A 14,203-nucleotide genomic window follows, 5' to 3' on the forward strand; every position below is an offset into this window, starting at 1 on the left:
GAGATAAGAGAGCTCTGGCTGACCCAAGGCCATTCCAGCAGCTGCAAGTGGAGGAGTGGGGAATCAAACCCGGTTCTCCCAGATAAGAGAGCTCTGGCTGACCCAAGGCCATTTCAGCAGGTGCAAGTGGAGGAGTGGGGAATCAAACCCGGTTCCCCCAGATAAGAGAGCTATGGCTGACCCAAGGCCATTCCAGCAGCTGCAAGTGGAGGAGTGGGGAATCAAACCCGGTTCTCCCAGATAAGAGAGCTGTGGCTGACCCAAGGCCATTCCAGCAGGTGCAATTGGAGGAGTGGGGAATCAAACCTGGTTCTCCCAGATAAGAGAGCTCTGGCTGACCCAAGGCCATTCCAGCAGCTGCAAGTGGAGGAGTGGGGAATCAAACCTGGTTCTCCCAGATAAGAGAGCTCTGGCTGACCCAAGGCCATTCCAGCAGCTGCAAGTGGAGGAGTGGGGAATCAAACCTGGTTCACCCAGATAAGAGCTCTGGCTGACCCAAGGCCATTCCAGCAGCTGCAAGTGGAGGATTGGGGAATCAAACCCGGTTCTCCCAGACAAGAGAGCTCTGGCTGACGCGAGGCCATTCCAGCAGGTGCAAGGGGAGGAGTGGGGAATCAAACCCAGTTCTCCCAGATAAGAGAGCTCTGGCTGACTCGAGGCCCTTCCAGCAGGTTCAAGTGGAGGAGTGGGGAATCAAACCCGGTTCTCCCAGAGAAGAGTCCGCACACTTAACCACTACACCAAACTGGCTCAAAGAGGGAGAGAGAGAGGGAAGTTCGGGCCTGACGTTCCCCACCCCTGACTTATCATTTCAGAGTCATAACAGTGGAAAAAGACCTGCAGGAATATTGGCATAAGGCAGTGCGGCGTACAATCTTGGCAAGAACCCATTCTTGACGTTTGCAGTTGCTGAAGCACAGGTGAAGATGGAGGACTTGGGTTCTGGTTCTTGCCGGCACCCGAACACCCGCATTCGCTTACTGCTGCTGTCTCCGCTTTCGTGGCTTGTGCAGTTGCTGCTGAAGTGGGGACAGTGGCGACCAATCCTTCCTCTCCCACTTGGTTCGCCCTGAGGAAGGGGGCAGCGACTTGCCCCTTGACTCCTTCCCGTCCTCTGGCCCCCAGTCCCATGGCAGCTCTTCCCTTAACCAAGGCCTTGTGTTGCCATGTCACAAGCGTTCCCTCTAAGCTGCGGAGTCTTGTGAGCAAAAATTCTACTTTGTCAGCTACTGGTATTAAAGTCGCGAGTGACTGGCCCGAAAGTTGTGAGCGGCTGCAGAAATTATTTGTGCTCTGGAGCCCTCCTTCCTTAGCGAAGACAAAAATGTGTGAGCTGGAGGCTAAACATCTGTGAGCTAGCTCACGCTAACTCAGCTTAGAGGGAACACCGGCTGCCGCCAATACTTCCTCTAAGCTGCAGAGTCTGGCAGAGACAGACCAAGAGAGAGATCTCGGGGTCATGGTAGATAATTCACTGAAAGTGTCAAGACAGTGTGCGTTTGCAATAAAAAAGGCCAACGCCATGCTGGGAATTATTAGGAAGGGAATTGAAAACAAATCAGCCAGTATCATAATGCCTCTGTATAAATCGATGGCGCGGTCTCATTTGGAGTACTGTGTGCAGTTCTGGTCGCCGCACCTCAAAAAGGATATTATAGCATTGGAGAAAGTTCAGAAAAGGGCAACTAGAATGATTAAAGGGCTGGAACACCTTCCCTATGAAGAAAGGTTGAAACGCTTGGGACTCTTTAGCTTGGAGAAACGTCGACTGAGGGGTGACATGAGAGAGGTTTACAAGATAATGCATGGGATGGAGAAAGTAGAGAAAGAAGTACTTTTCCCCCTTTCTCACAATACAAGAACTCGTGGGCATTCGATGAAATTGCTGAGCAGACAGGTTAAAACGGATAAAAGGAAGTACTTCTTCACCCAAAGGGTGATTAACATGTGGAATTCACTGCCACAGGAGGTGGTGGCGTCCACAAGCATAGCCACCTTCAAGAAGGGGTTAGATAAAAATATGGAGCAGAGGTCCATCAGTGGCTATTAGCCACAGTGTGTGTGTGTGTGTGTGTGTGTGTGTGTGTATATATATATATATTTGGCCGCTGTGTGACACAGAATGTTGGACTGGATGGGCCATTGGCCTGATCTAACATGGCTTCTCTTATGTTCTTATGTTCTTTTGTTCTTATGAGTCTTGTGAGCAAAGATTCTACTTCGCGAGCTACCGGCGTTAAAATTGTGAGCTGCTGGCATTAAAGTTGTGAGCGGCTGCAGAAATTATTTGTGCTCCTTCCTGAGCTAAGACAAACGTGTGTGAGTGGGAGGCTGAAAAGCTGTGAGCTAGCTCATGCTAACTCAGCTTAGAGGGAACACAGGTCGCAAGTTCTCAGTCTTTTCCTAATAACCATGAAACTTTATTCTCTCTTTTTTTTTTGCTTTTTGGATTTTTTCTGCAAACTTCAGGGTACGCAAGGTGGGTTCCTAATTCTGTCCATTTATCCCCGTCTGTACTTGGCTCCGTTCACTTGTCTTTTTGATTCACACAAGAGCCAGGTTCAGAATGAAAAATATGTGATTTATAAACACTAGGCGTTAAAATAAAAGTATAAACTAGTTGGTGTTAACTAGGGCAACCAACAGTACTCCCTCTAAACCACAGTCTTGTGAGCAAATATTTTACTCCATGACCTTGACAGGCTGGAAAACTGGGCTAAAATCAATAAAATTAATTTTAACAGGGCTAAATGTAAAGTTCTGCATTTAGGTGGGAAAAATTCAATGCATGGCTCTAGGATGGGGGAGACTTGTCTTAGCAGTAGTGCAAAAGGATCTTGCAAAAGGATCTGTGCAGAAAGGATCTTGGGGTCTTAGTGGGTCATACACTGAACGTGAGTCAACAGTGTGATGCGGTGGCTAAAAAGGCAAATGCAATTTTGGGCTGCATCAACAAAAGTATAGTATTCAGATCACGTGATGTGATGGTATCGCTTTACTCTGCTCTGGTAAGACCTCACATGGGGTATTGTGTTTAGTTTTGGGCACCACATTTTAAGAAGGATATAGACAAACTGGAATGGATTCAGAGGGCGATGAAGATTGTGAGGGGTCTGGAGACCAAGTCCTATGAAGAAAGGTTGAAGGAGCTGGGGATGTTTACCTGAAGAGGAGGTAACTGAGAGGTGATAGAATCACCATCTTCAAGTCCTTGAAGGGCTGTCCTATAGAGGAGGGTGTGGAATTGTTTTCTGTGGCCCCAGAAGGTAGGACCAGAACCAGTGAGTTGAAATTAAATCAAAAGAGTTTCCAGCTCAACATTAGAAGAACTTTCTGAACGTTAGAGCGATTCCTCAGTGGAACAGGCTTCCTCGGGAGGTGGTGGGCTCTCCTTCCTTGGAGGTTTTTGAACAGAGGCTAGATGGCCATCTGGCAGCAATGAAGATCTTGTGAATTTAGGGGGAAGTGTTTGTGAGTTTCCTGCATTGTGCAGGGGGTTGGACTAGATGACCCTAGAGGCCCCTTCCAACTCTATGATTCTATGAGTTACTGGCATTAAAAGTTGTGAGCTCCTGCAGAAATTAGTGTGCTCTGGGGTCATCCTTCCTGAGCGAAGACAAAAATGTGTGAGGCGGAGGCTAAAAAAACTGAGCTAGCTCACACCAACTCAGTTTAGAGGGAACACTGGTTACGAGATGTCTTCTTTGTACAGGACATGTCCTCTTTTTTGTCTGTGTGTCTGTCCTCGTTTGGGCTCTTTAAAAAAACTGATGACAACATCTTGTTTTGGGATTGGAAGGCTAGGAATTTCCCTAGTGGGTAGCAATTGCCACAGCTTAAACGGGGGTATTTAACAGGACATCTCGAACGCTCGTTTGAAGTAGTCAGTTGGGAAATAGGTTCTCTTTTCTGCTTTCCAAAATATGGTAAGCCTATCATAAGTGATACAAGACTCTAGCATCTTATGTTGGGGAAGGGAAAGAAGCTAACTTGGCAGAGAGTACACTAAGTCTAGAAGCTGGCCTCAGTTCAGAGTATGAGAACCACTCCCTTAGTGTGAAATGTTGAATGGGTATGCAGAAAGGGTGGGGAGCTTAGAGGAAGCAAAATGGACTCTGCATCACTTCCGATTGCCGGTGGAGGATTACACAAAGGATCCCAGCAAAAATGGCCTCTCTCATGACTTCCCAAGGCCTCTCTCATGACTTCAGATAAACACGTGCTAGGCAGTTTTATCCACCGTAATGCCTCCCGTTATTGCACCTGGCCAGTGTTGCTACAGTGAATTTGGAAGGAGGGGGTAATGAGACTTCAGCATTAAGTAAAGTCAGCTGTGTCCTGGTGGGTCTGGAATTAAGAACATCAGAAGAGCCCTGCTGGAGCAGACAAGTGTGAGGGTCCCTCTAGTCCAGCCTCCTGTCTCACACAGGGGCCAGCCAGTTCCTCTGGAGAACCAGCAACAGGGCAGAGAGGCCGAGGCCTTCCCCTGAGGAGAACATCAGAAGAGCCCTGCTGGGTCAGACCAGGGAGGGTCCATCTAGTCCAGCCTGCTGTCTCACACAGTGGCCAACCAGTTCCTCTGGAGGGCCAACAACAGGGCAGAGCGGCCGAGGCCTTCCCCTGAGGAGAACATCAGAAGAGCCCTGCTGGACCAGACCAGGGAGGGTCCATCTAGTCCAGCCTCCTGTCTCACACAGAGGCCAACCAGTTCCTCTGGAGGGCCAACAACAGGGCAGAGAGGCCGAGGCCTTCCCCTGAGAAGAACATCAGAAGAGCCCTGCTGGGTCAGACCAGGGAGGGTCCATCTAGTCCAGCCTCCTGCCTCACACAGAGGCCAACCAGTTCCTCTGGAGGGCCAGCAATAGGGCAGAGAGGCCGAGGCCTTCCCCTGAGGAGAACATCAGAAGAGCCCTGCTGGACTGCCCCTCATTCCCTCTGTTTCTTTTTCGCTGCCAACGAGATTGGTTCGAGTAGTGCTGTTCTAGCACTGACGTAAAACGTCAACTTCTCAAACGTTAAAAACAAACAGGGTAAAAAGGCCAGTGCTTCCTCTTCCTTGGCCCTCAGCGGTGTTCATGCTCAGAAGAGCTTTGCGTGTGTGGCTCTTGCTTAGCCTCTGCGCCAGAGAAACGATGGCTGCCAGTCCTTAGCCATTGCTGGCAGAAGCATTCAGCACTACTTCCAAGACCGGAATTTGGAGGCATTTGAACGCAGCACCCTGGAAGGTGAGTCCCTGAGAAACCAAGCTGCAATTGATGCTGCGTGCCAAGTGACAGCTCTTCTTACAGACGTAGGAATAGAATAATGTAGAAGCCTAGCACACCGAGAAGGGCGGGACTGATCCTGCATAGCCATTGGCAAAGCAAGTTTTGGGGGAGCAGAAGATGAGAAGAATTAGGGAGATACTAGCCGACAACACGGCAGCCTAATTACGCCTCAGTAGCCCAAGCGGTGTCAGCCCTGGTAAGAACTTGGATGGGAGACTGCAAGGAAGTCCAGGATTCCTACGCAGAGGGTTTCCTCTGCCGCCCCCTTGCCTCTTCGTGCTCCCTTTTGGTAACCCTTCAAGGTAAGAACGTAAGAGAAGCCCTGTTGGATCAGGCCAATGGCCCATCCAGTCCAACACTCTGTGTCACATAAGAACATAAGAGAAGCCATGTTGGATCAGGCCAATGGCCCCTCCAGTCCAACACTCTGTGTCACATAAGAACATAAGAGAAGCCCTGTTGGATCAGGCCAATGGCCCCTCCAGTCCAACACTCTGTGTCACATGAACATAAGAGAAGCCATGTTGGATCAGGCCAGTGGCCCACCCAGTCCAACACTCTGTGTCACATAAGAACATAAGAGAAGCCCTGTTGGATCAGGCCAATGGCCCCTCCAGTCCAACACTCTGTGTCACATAAGAATATAAGAGAAGCCCTGTTGGATCAGGCCAATGGCCCCTCCAGTCCAACACTCTGTGTCACATAAGAATATAAGAGAAGCCATGTTGGATCAGACCAATGGCCCATCCAGTCCAACACTCTGTGTCACAGAAGAACATAAGAGAAGCCATGTTGGATCAGGCCAATGGCCCATCCAGTCCAACACTCTGTGTCACATAAGAACATAAGAGAAGCCATGTTGGATCAGGCCAATGGCCCCTCCAGTCCAACACTCTGTGTCACATAAGAATATAAGAGAAGCCCTGTTGGATCAGGCCAATGGCCCCTCCAGTCCAACACTCTGTGTCACAGAAGAATATAAGAGAAGCCATGTTGGATCAGACCAATGGCCCATCCAGTCCAACACTCTGTGTCACAGAAGAACATAAGAGAAGCCATGTTGGATCAGGCCAATGGCCCCTCCAGTCCAACACTCTGTGTCACATAAGAATATAAGAGAAGCCCTGTTGGATCAGGCCAATGGCCCCTCCAGTCCAACACTCTGTGTCACATAAGAATATAAGAGAAGCCATGTTGGATCAGACCAATGGCCCATCCAGTCCAACACTCTGTGTCACATAAGAACGTAAGAGGAGCCCTGTTGGATCAGGCCAATGGCCCATCCAGTCCAACACTCTGTGTCACATAAGAACATAAGAGAAGCCATGTTGGATCAGGCCAATAGCCCCTCCAGTCCAACAGTCTGTGTCACATAAGAACACACATCCCAGGCTATGCTTCACAGGCTCTGCAAGCCTTGCTGCTTTTTCCCGCCAAAAATCCTGAGGCGGCAAAAGAGCAAAGCTTTGGTTTTTCTCTATAGTCCAGCGGTCCCCAACCTTTTTGGTACCAGGGACCGGTTTTGTGGAAGACAATTTCTCAACGGACCAGGATGGGGGTGGGGGTGGGAATGGTTTCAGGATGATACAATTGTGCCTTTTATGTCTATTTGGTGTGGTGGTTAAGTGTGTGGACTCTTCACTCCTCCACTTGCAGCTGCTGGAATGGCCTTGGGTCAGCCAGAGGTTGTCCTTGAAAGGGCAGCTGCTGTGAGAGCTCTCTTAGCCCCATCCACCTCACAGGGTGTCTGTTGTTTGTGGGGGAGGAAGGTAAAGGAGATTGTGAGCTGCTCTGAGACACTGAAATTCGGAGTGGAGGGCAGGATATACTACTACTACTACATTGTAATATATAATGAAATAATTATACAACTCACAGCCCGGTTGCTAACAGGCCATGGACCGGGGGGTTGGAGACCCCTGCTCTTGTCGAAAGCCATCTCTTCAATTAAGAACTTATTTGCTTCATTTGTAGTCCGCCTTTCAGGGGTAGCTGAGTAGTAGCCCAATAAAAGCCAATTTACTCTGATGGCTTTACAGAGTTTGTCATAAGAACATAAGAGAAGCCCTGAGCCATTCGTGGGAAGGGCGGGATATAAATCCCAAATAAATAAAATAAATAAATAAATGTTGGATCAGGCAATTGTCTATCCAGTCCAACACTCTGTGTCACATAAGAACATAAGAGAAGCCATGTTAGATCAGGCCAGTGGCCCATCCAGTCCAACGCTCTGTGTCTCATAAGAACATAAGAGAAGCCCTGTTGGATCAGGCCATTGGCCCCTCCAGTCCAACTCTCTGTGTCACATAAGAACATAAGAGAAGCCCTGTTGGATCAGGCCAGTGGCCCCTCCAGTCCAACACTCTGTGTCACATAAGAACATAAGAGAAGCCCTGTTGGATCAGGCCAGTGGCCCCTCCAGTCCAACACTCTGTGTCACATAAGAACATAAGAGAAGCCCTGTTTGATCAGGCCAGTGGCCCCTCCAGTCCAACTCTCTGTGTCACATAAGAACATAAGAGAAGCCCTGTTGGATCAGGCCATTGGCCCCTCCAGTCCAACTCTCTGTGTCACATAAGAACATAAGAGAAGCCCTGTTGGATCAGGCCAGTGGCCCCTCCAGTCCAACACTCTGTGTCACATAAGAACATAAGAGAAGCCCTGTTGGATCAGGCCAGTGGCCCATCCAGTCCAACACTCTGTGTCACATAAGAACATAAGAGAAGCCGTGTTGGATCAGGCCAGTGGCTCATCCAGTCCAACACTCTGTGTCACATAAGAACATAAGAGAAGCCCTGTTGGATCAGGCCAATGGCCCCTCCAGTCCAACACTCTGTGTCACATAAGAACATAAGAGGAGCCCTGTTGGATCAGGCCAATGGCCCCTCCAGTCCAACACTCTGTGTCACATAAGAACATAAGAGAAGCCCTGTTGGATCAGGCCAGTGGCCCCTCCAGTCCAGCACTCTATGTCACACAGTGGCCAAAACACCCAGTTGCCATCAGGAGGTCCATCGGTAGGGCCAGGACACTAGGAGCCCTCCCACTATTGCCCCCCCCCCCCAGCACCAAGAATACAGAGCATCGCTTGCCCCAGACAGAGAGTTCCAACAATACACTGTGACTAAGAGCCACTGATGGACTCACTTCTGACTCACAGCGACCCTGTGAATTAATGTCCCCAAAATGTCCTGGCGCCAACAGCCTTGCTCAGGTCTTGCAAATTGAAAAGAAGAAGATATGGATGTATATCCCGTCCTCTACTCTGAATCTCAGAAGTCTCACAGTCTGTTGTGGGGGGGGGGGGGGAGAAGATATAGGAGATCGTAAGCCGCTGAGTCTCTGATTCAAAGAGAAGGGTGGGGTATAAATCTGCAATTCTTCAAGCAGCTCACAATCTCCTTTACCTTCCTCCCCCACAACAGACGCCCTGTGAGGTGGGTGGGGCTGAGAGAGCTCTCCCAGATGCTGGCCTTTCAGGGACAACTCTGCAAGAGCTATGGCTGACCCAAGGGGAGGGATGGTGGCTCAGTGGTAGATCATCTGCTTGGGAAGCAGAAGGTCCCAGGTTCAATCCCCGGCATCTCAAAAAAAAAAAGAGTCCAGGCAAATAGGTGTGAAAAACCTCAGCTTGAGACCCTGGAGAGCCGCTGCCAGTCTGAGAAGACAGTACTGACTTTGATGGACCAAGGGTCTGATTCAGTATAAGGCAGCTTCATACGTTCAATGGGGAATCAAACCCGGTTCTCCCAGATAAGAGAGCTATGGCTGATCCAAGGCCATTCCAGCAGGTGCAAGTGGAGGAGAGGGGAATCTAACCCGGTTCTCCCAGATAAGAGAGCTCTGGCTGACCCAAGGCCATTCCAGCAGGTGCAAGTGGAGGAATGGGGAATCAAACCCGGGTCTCCCAGATAAGAGAGCTCTGGCTGACCCAAGGCCATTCCAGCAGGTGCAAGTGGAGGAGTGGGGAATCTAACCCGGTTCTCCCAGATAAGAGAGCTCTGGCTGACCCGAGGCCATTCCAGCAGGTGCAAGTGGAGGAGTGGGGAATCAAACCCGGTTCTCCCAGATAAGAGTATGCGTACTTAACCATTACAGCAAACTGGCCTTTGTAGCTTCCATAGAGAGTCAATCCATTTCTTGTTGAGTCTTTCTCTTTTCCGGTTGCCCTGAACTTTTTCTAGCTTCATTGTCTTTTTCCAGTGACTTCTGTCTCATCTCACCAAACAACAACCATAGTCTCAGTTTGGTCATTTTAGCTTCTAGGGAGATTCCAGAGGCACCTTTAAGACTTAGAAATTTCATTGTGGCATCAACTTTCAAGAAACACAGCTCTCTTCGTCAGATGCATCATTCATCAGAAGAGAGCTGTATTTCTCAAAAGCTTATAAGAACATAAGAGAAGCCATGTTGGATCAGGCCAATGGCCCATCCAGTCCAACACTCTGTTTCACACAGTGGCCAATATATGTGTGTGTGTATACACACACACACACACACTGTGGCTAATAGCCACTGATGGACCTCTGCTCCATATTTTTATCTAACCCCCTCTTGAAGCTGGCTATGCTTGTAGCCGCTGCCACCTCCTGTGGCAGTGAATTCCACATGTTAATCACTCTTTGGGTGAAGAAGGACTTCCTTTTACCCGTTCTGACCCGACTGCTCAGCAATTTCATGGAATGCCTGCGAGTTCTTGTACTGTGAGAAAGGGAGAAAAGTACTTCTTTCTCTACCTCCTCCATCCCATGCATAACCTTGTAAACCTCTCTCATGTCACCCCGCAGTCGACGTTTCTCCAAGCTAAAGAGCCCCAAGCGTTTTAACCTTTCTTCATAGGGAAAGTGTTCCAACCCTTGAATCATTCTAGTTGCCCTTTTCTGGACTTTCTCCAATGCTATAACATCCTTTTTGAGGTGCGGTGACCAGAATTGTACACAGTACTCCAAATGCTACAATAAAATTTGTTAGTCTTAAAGGTGCTTACAGGACTCTTTAATTTGCAGTGACCGGCTAACACGGCTTATTCTTCTGGATCTGTGACTAGGAAGAGTTCAGGCTTCATTCGATCTAGAAACCATTGATTTATTTTCTTGACAGTCTACGGTATCCGTAAACCTCTCCTCTAACAGCACATTTCAAAGGAACCAGCGGTCTTCTGTGGACATTGATCAAGATGGTCTGCCCTCCAAAGCAGCCATTTTTCGGCAGGGGACTTTGGGGGTGGAGCCAGGAGACTCTGGGGGTGGAGCCAAGAGAAAGGTGGTGACAAGCAGAATGGAACTCTAAAGGGAGTTCTGGCCATCACATTTAAAGGGACCGCATACTTTTAAAATGCCTTTTACACGTATTGTTTGACTCTCAAAGCCCCTGCCACCCCCATCAGCTGGTTTAGAGAAGGCATCTGTCTCTTAAATAACTTCTCCATGTCAAGCCATCTGGCGGCTTGGAGAATGCAGTTAAAGTTGCTTTCTTTCTACCTTTCCCTCCATTTGCCTTCCTGCCTGAGGACCAGTTTGGTGTAGTGGTTAAGTGTGTCTCCTTCCTTCCTGTCTCGTGGCTCTCAAACATCTGACATTCACGTCTTGGGTCTCTCAAACATCTGACATTCACATCTTGGGTCTCTCAAACATCTGACATTTATTCCATGTGGCTCTTACGTTAACCAAGTTTAGCCACCCGACATATTCAGAATAAAACTTTGTTGTTCTTAAAGCTGCCATCCGACTGAAACTTTGTTCCGCTGCTTCAGGCTGATGCAGCCGCCTACCTGAATACCTGGAGGGACTGTGGCTCAGTGGTAGAGCATCTGCTTGGTAAGCAGAGGGTCCCAGGTTCAATCCCCGGCATCTCCAACTAAAAAGGGTCCAGGCAAATAGGTGTGTAAAACCTCAGCTTGAGACAGTGGAGAGCCGCTGCCAGTCTGAGCAGACAAGACTGACTTTGATGTACCCGGGGGGGGGGTTCTGATTCAGTAGAAGGCAGCTTCATATGTTCATGGTCTGATGTAACGAACCGTTCAAGTTTAGGACGAATGTGTGTCTACGAGAAGGAATTTGATTTCACCCAGTGCAGTGAAAGCAACTTTTATTATCATTAAATAGCATTTTCTTTCCAAAATATACAGAATCATTAGTGCTTTTTAAGAGCGACGTCGACAGAACCGAGCTCTGCAAATCGACACACGAAACCCAGAAGCTGAAATGTGGCTAGAAAAGCTAACCAAAGCAAGGCCTTGTTCACATTGGGGGTCTTGGGGAAGCTCACGGTGCGCCCTTCTTCCGGGTGCAAACCGAAAATGTCACATGACATTCTAAAAGTCGAAACTGCAGATCAGCTGATGCGAGTCTCCTTGTCTCACTGGCAAAGGTATTTCTCCACTTGACTGCGACAGTGCAAAATACATACGCGATATGTCACCCAAGAAGAGCATGTGCACGTATTTTTTTGGATGGCTCCCGCTTCCAAATACAGCGGGTGTATACTCCAGGGGTCCCCGAACTTTTTGAGCCTGTGGGCCCCTTTGGAATTCTGTCACAGCGTGGGGGCGTGCAGCAACAAAATGGCGGTTGCAGGAGGTGGAGCCAATCATTTACATAAGAGAAGCCATGTTAGATCAGGCCAATGGCCCATCCAGTCCAACACTCTGTGTCACATAAGAACATCAGAGAAGCCCTGTTGGATCAGGCCAATGGCCCCTCCAGTCCAACAGTCTGTGTCACATAAGAACATAAGAGAAGCCCTGTTGGATCAGGCCAGTGGCCCCTCCAGTCCAACACTCTGTCACATAAGAACATAAGGGAAGCCCTGTTGGATCAGGCCAATGGCCCACCCAGTCCAACACCCTGTGTCTCATAAGAGAAGCCATGCTGGATCAGGCCAATGGCCCACCCAGTCCAACACTCTGTGTCACATAAGAACATCAGAGAAGCCCTGTTGGATCAGGCCAGTGGCCCCTCCAGTCCAACACAGTGTCACATAAGAATACCAGAGAAGCCATGTTGAATCAGGCCAATGGCCCATCCAGTCCAACAGTCTGTGTCACATAAGAACATCAGAGAAGCCATGTTGGATCAGGCCAATGGCCCATCCAGTCCAACACTCTGTGTCACATAAGAACATAAGAGAAGCCATGTTGGATCAGGCCAATGGCCCATCCAGTCCAACACTCTCTGTCACATAAGAAGATCAGAGAAGCCATGTTGGATCAGGCCAGTGGCCCATCCAGTCCAACACTCTGTGTCACATAAGAACAGAAGAGAAGCCATCTTGGATCAGGCCAATGGCCCATCCAGTCCAACACTCTGTGTCACATAAGAACATCAGAGAAGCCATGTTGGATCAGGCCAATGGCCCATCCAGTCCGACACTCTGTGTCACATAAGAAGATCAGAGAAGCCATGTTGGATCAGGCCAACGGCCCATCCAATCCATTGCTCTGTGTCACATAAGAACATCAGAGAAGCCTTGTTGGATCTGGCCAAGGGCCCATCCAATCCAACACTCTGTGTCACACAGTGGCCAATATATATGTGCGTGTGTGTGTATACACCCACACAAACACACACATATATATATACCGTGGCTAATAGCCACTGATGGACCTCTGCTCCATATTTTTATCCAATCCCCCCTTAAAGCTGGCTATGCTTGCAGCCGCCACCACCTCTTCTGGCAGTGAATTCCACATGTTAATCACCCTTCGGGTGAAGAAGTTGTAATGGAAGGGGGGGAAATCTTGCCCTCTTTCTTACCTAATTGGCTTGGACCAGTCAGATTTAAAATGCTGAAGTGTATCGGGGGGGCGGGGGGAAGAGTTTGTGGCGGTCATAGGGTTGCCAACTCCAGGTTGGGAAATTCCTGGATATTTGGGGGTGGGACCTGGAGGGTAGCTGGCGTTAGGGAAGGAAGTGGCTGCGAAGGGGCATAATGGCATGAGGTCTAGCCTCCGGAGCCACTGTTTTCTCTGGGAGAACTGATTTCTGTAGCCCAGGGATCGGTTGTAATTCTGGGAAACCCTTGGCCTCTGTCCAATAAAACTTCGTATGCTCTGCACTGTGGCTCTTTGACAGATGTTGTGTGGCTCCTGAAACTCCCACTGCTACGTTGGCCTGCTTGGAGAAGGCCTTTCTCTCTTTACATGCATGCTCCAAGCCAAACCAGTTTGTGGCTTGGAGAACACGATTAAAGTTAATGTGGCTTTCTTTCCACTTCTCCCTCCCTCCCTGAGCCAGTTTGGTGTCGTGGTAAAGTGTGCGGACTTTTCTCTGGGAGAACCGGGTTTGATTCCCCACTCCCGCACTTGCACCTGCTGGAATGGCCTTGGGTCAGCCAGAGCTCTCTTCTCTGGGAGAACCGGGTTTGATCCCCCCCCTCCTCCACTTGCAGCTGCTGCAATGGCCTTGGGTCAGCCAGAGCTCTCTTCTCTGGGAGAACCGGGTTTGATTCCCCACTCTTCCACTTGCACCTGCTGCAATGGCCTTGGGTCAGCCAGAGCTCTCTTATCTGGTAGAACCGGGTTTGATTCCCCCCTCCTCCACTTGCAGCTGCTGCAATGGCCTTGGGTCAGCCAGAGCTCTCTTATCTGGTAGAACCGGGTTTGATTCCCCCCTCCTCCACTTGCAGCTGCTAGCATGGCCTTGGGTCAGCCAGAGCTCTGGCAGAGCTGTCCTTGAAAGGGCAGCTGCTGTGAGAGCCCTCTCAGTCCCACCCATAGGATGTCTGTTGTGGGGGGAGAATATATAGGGCAGGGGTGGCCAACGGTAGCTCTCCAGATGTTTTTTGCCTACAGCTCCCATCAGCCCCAGCCATTGGCCATGTTGGCTGGCACTGATGGGAGCTGTAGGCAAAAAAAACATCTGGAGAACTACCGTTGGCCACCCCTGATATAGGACATTGTAAGCCGCTCTGAGTCTCTGATTCAGAGAGAAGGGTGG

Source organism: Heteronotia binoei, unplaced genomic scaffold (genome assembly GCF_032191835.1).
Source record: "Heteronotia binoei isolate CCM8104 ecotype False Entrance Well unplaced genomic scaffold, APGP_CSIRO_Hbin_v1 ptg000762l, whole genome shotgun sequence".
Taxonomy (NCBI): domain Eukaryota; kingdom Metazoa; phylum Chordata; class Lepidosauria; order Squamata; family Gekkonidae; genus Heteronotia; species Heteronotia binoei.